The sequence below is a fragment of the Procambarus clarkii genome, unplaced genomic scaffold (assembly GCF_040958095.1).
Source record: "Procambarus clarkii isolate CNS0578487 unplaced genomic scaffold, FALCON_Pclarkii_2.0 HiC_scaffold_180, whole genome shotgun sequence".
NCBI classification, from domain to species: Eukaryota; Metazoa; Arthropoda; class Malacostraca; order Decapoda; family Cambaridae; genus Procambarus; species Procambarus clarkii.
This window is the reverse complement of record NW_027189213.1, coordinates 243,400-247,841: the sequence shown is the minus strand read 5'-3', so window position 1 is coordinate 247,841 and position 4,442 is coordinate 243,400.

Genomic DNA, 4,442 nt, shown 5'->3' with positions numbered 1-4,442 from the left:
TAATTTCTAAAGAGATTGTGAGTGTTAGACACCAATACTATTATAACAAAAACCTCTGTCACTGAAAGCAAATAGCTATAAAATGAGAATATTTATGAAACTGTCTGTGTGTGTTTCTCTCTCTCAGTGTCTGTCTGTCTGTCTGTCTGTCTGTCTGTCTGTCTGCCTGCCTGCCTGTCTGTCTGTCTGTCTGTCTGTCTGTCTGTCTGTCTGTCTGTCTGTCTGTCTGTCTGTCTGTCTTGTCTGTCTTGTCTGTCTGTCTGTGTCTCTCTCTCTCTCTCTCTCTCTCTCTCTCTCTCTCTCTCTCTCTCTCTCTCTCTCTCTCTCTCTCTCTCTCTCTCTCAACACATATAAGCACTCGGTATCTTTTTTCTAGAGATTAGAGATTCATTGTTATGTTCCACATTAGGATTACTATGCAGGCCACCCTCTTAGGTTTGAAAATGTCAAGAAAACGGTTAATTTAAAATGTCATCTCCTAACTTAACAGATTAAGCCAGAGGACCGAAAACAGAATAAAACAGGACTGGACAGTATATGTCACTTATACAAGCTGCTTTTATTTCTAGTACAGTATGACAATTTTTATTTTGGGGGGGGGGGGTGATCCTTGACAGTGCATAAGAGTGAAAAGCGACGGCGTTTTGTTTGTAAGAGAACAGGTTGTACTACAAATGACTTGATTTATTGATATCACATGTATGTATGACACCTAAATTATGCTAGGAATGTCTGAAATCTCCTTAGAAGGATATTTTGGCCCTGAGAAGGGCCGAGTTTGGTGTATACTAGGGTGGTCGATTTAGCTTATGCACGCTCTCCACGGATACGGCGAGCAAGCTGAATGTCCTTTGGCATGATGGTGACACGCTTGGCGTGGATGGCACAGAGGTTAGTGTCCTCGAAGAGACCGACCAGGTAAGCCTCGGATGCCTCCTGTAAAGCCATGACGGCAGACGACTGGAAGCGAAGATCGGTCTTGAAGTCCTGGGCAATCTCGCGCACCAGACGCTGGAAGGGAAGTTTCCTGATGAGCAACTCGGTGCTCTTCTGGTAACGACGGATCTCACGCAGGGCGACCGTTCCGGGCCTGTAACGGTGAGGCTTCTTCACACCCCCTGTGGCAGGAGCAGACTTGCGTGCTGCCTTGGTGGCCAGCTGCTTACGAGGAGCCTTGCCTCCCGTGGACTTGCGAGCAGTCTGCTTGGTGCGAGCCATGGTGAACAACTGTGGTTTGTGATGGCCGGCGCCGAAAAATTTTTGCTTATATACGCCGTCTCGAGGCGCTTGCTCGAGCGCCATTGGCTGCTCGACTCGCCTACGTCACCCCGTTGCCCCTCCCCTCCTTCCTCTGGCTGCAGCCAACAGGCGGCTCACCTCAATCACTATTATCGCTGATTTTGCTCTATTTTTTGGATTTGTGCAAAAGTCATTTCACAGGGACGTGAAACAGACGAGTAGGCAACTGCAGTTTTGAAAGCGTTGTGAGAAAGCCGTGTCTACTCGACCACAAGCGTAAAGTAAGGGCAGGCAGGAGTTGCAATGCTACTAGTACGTCCGCTTGATGGGATATAGTCGGGAAATCGTGCGGGCATTCGTCAATTCGATTCACACAACTTCAACACCATGACTGGACGCGGCAAGGGAGGCAAGGGACTCGGAAAGGGTGGCGCCAAGCGTCATCGTAAGGTGCTACGTGACAACATCCAGGGCATCACCAAGCCCGCTATTCGTCGCTTAGCTCGTCGTGGCGGCGGCGTGAAGCGTATTTCGGGTCTCATCTACGAAGAGACCCGTGGCGTCCTGAAGGTGTTCCTCGAGAACGTCATCCGTGATGCTGTAACCTACACGGAACACGCCAAGAGGAAGACCGTCACTGCCATGGACGTGGTGTACGCTCTGAAGCGCCAGGGTCGTACCCTCTACGGATTCGGCGGATAAGAGCTTGGCTAATCCATCGATTCCACCCACCACCACCTCAAAACGGGACCTAATTAGGTCCCTATACTTTTTTACTGAAGGGCTTAATAGACGATAACATAAATTGTTTTGATATCAGCTAGCACATTGGGTCTTATGAAATCTATTTTTTATCCTCGCATGCTTAAAGGGACTCTGATTGGGGAGGGAGGGGGGGGGGGAAGGTTTGTTACGTTATATACTAGCAGAGCAGGATCATTGGTGGGGGGGGGGGGTGAGGGGGAGAGAGAGAGAGAGAGATCTTTCCCAACTCTTCCTTTTTACATGAGTGAGCTACCCGTTTTATTCATTTTATCCTTCTCAGAGCTGTTTTGATAGTATCCAAATGATGGTAAATGAAAAGGGAGGACACGAATATCTACCCAGAATTCAGGACTGGCAATCGATATGCATGTTTGAGTGCGAATCTTTTTCTCTCTCAACTTAGGTATACGTTTATGTCGTACCTAAAAGCGAGAACCACACTATTGGGACAAGTATGCAAGGCCCAATTTTCCTAACAAGCACAGTTAATTTTGTTATTTTCGAACATTTCTTTCCAAATTGGTTTATCCAATTAACAGTATTATATTAAGATCATGAATTGCTGGGTTAGGTTAGGTTAGGTTAGGTTAGGTTAGGTTAGCTTAGCTTAGGTTAGGTTAGGTTAGGTTAGGTTAGGTTAGCTTAGCTTAGCTTGGGTTAGCTTAGGTTAGGTTAGGTTAGCTTAGCTTGGGTTAGCATAGGTTAGGTTAGGTTTGATTACATTTCTATGTTAGATTTAACTCAAATTCAAAACAATTGCAGTCATTCGGCTTGTTAGTCAACTTGCCTCTAATAGGGGCAATTTGTCTAACAAGACTATTTAGTTTTGTGTGCATATATATATTATATATATATATATATATATATATATATATATATATATATATATATATATATATATATATATATATATATATTATAGCTTCAAGACTCCGAACCAATATAGAAGCATCAAGAGGAAGTGCTTGTGTTATGGGCCAATAGGCCTTCTGCAGTTACTTCCATTCTTATGTTTTTATTCCCATTGGTTCGTGTTTTATCTTGTGTAAATGTCAATCACCTCACCAAAAACTTTGGTACCATATCACCTCACCCATGTATGTGTATATATATATATATATATATATATAATATAATATATATATATATATATATATATATATTATATATATATATATATATATATATATATATAATATACAGAGTAAATCTACCCCAAAAGTAATGATTTATTTGTCTACAAAACTAAACTCTTTTTGGAATCATATGAGGCCCCTCCACTGAGGGGGGAGGCCTGGATGTTTATTGTCATGTGTATTCATGCTGCTTGCATGTCGTCGTTTATTTTGCCTTTGTTGTTTTCTTGACAGCTTTCTTTGCCTTGGGTGGTTTGGGAGATTTTGAAGCTCTCTTTATTTTGGGCTTTTTGTTCCCAACAACAAGCTGCTGCTGCTGCTGCTTCTTTTTCAAGGCTGTAGGTGGTTTGTTGCTTGTGGCGGCTTTCTTGGGAGTTACCACGGCCTTCTTTGCTGCTGTAGATGGTTTCTTGGTTGTGGTGGCTTTCTTGGGAGTTAGAACGGCCCTCTTCTCTGCTACGGCCAGCTTGAATGATCCACTAGCTCCACTTCCCTTGGTCTGAACAAGAATGCCGTCAGCCACTGCTTTCTTGAGAAATCTTCGGATGTAAATGGCGATCTTGGCAGCCTCGACTTTGTTGTTGGCAACAACGTACTTCTTGATTGCTTGTAGAGACGAGCCCTTACGGTCTTTGAGTGCTGCGACCGCGGCTAGAACCATTTGACTAGTTTTCGGGTGAGCAACCTGGACGCGAGGTTTCCTGGTGGTGGCCACCACAGCAGCAGCAGCCGCAGCCTTCTTGGTAGGCTTTGCTTCTACCATGATGATGATGAGATAACCAAGGTGATGAGAGACGCTCAGACAGTCACGGGGGAATGATGCTGCCGCCGCTTGAGCCGAACCTATTTATGTGCCGGCACGGTACAGAAGCTGCAACCTGGCAACTCGTCCACCAATCACGACGGTTGGTTTTACGGCTCCGAAACCTGGATCCCATATCTTCTCTAAAATAGAAGCATTTGTTCATGTTCTTTGTAAAAGTATCATAAAGCAGGACAGATGAGACAAATATCATAAAAACTGAAGAGCAGATGAGCACACACATGTATGTATTACAAAAGAAAATCCACAAATTCATTAGAAATTGGCAGGGTAGGCTGAGGAAGTAGGTAGATGTAAAATGTCTGTAAATGGCGAAAGAACATAAACCCAAGACTGAATAAACGATGTTAAATATCCATGCCAAGGAGACAAAAATATGTTAGGATACAATTACCATTAAGACACCACAAGAAGGTCCGTATCCTGCCGTGATGACTAAAAAGAGTTGGTTATTAGCCACAATGTGTAGGCAGTCTCAT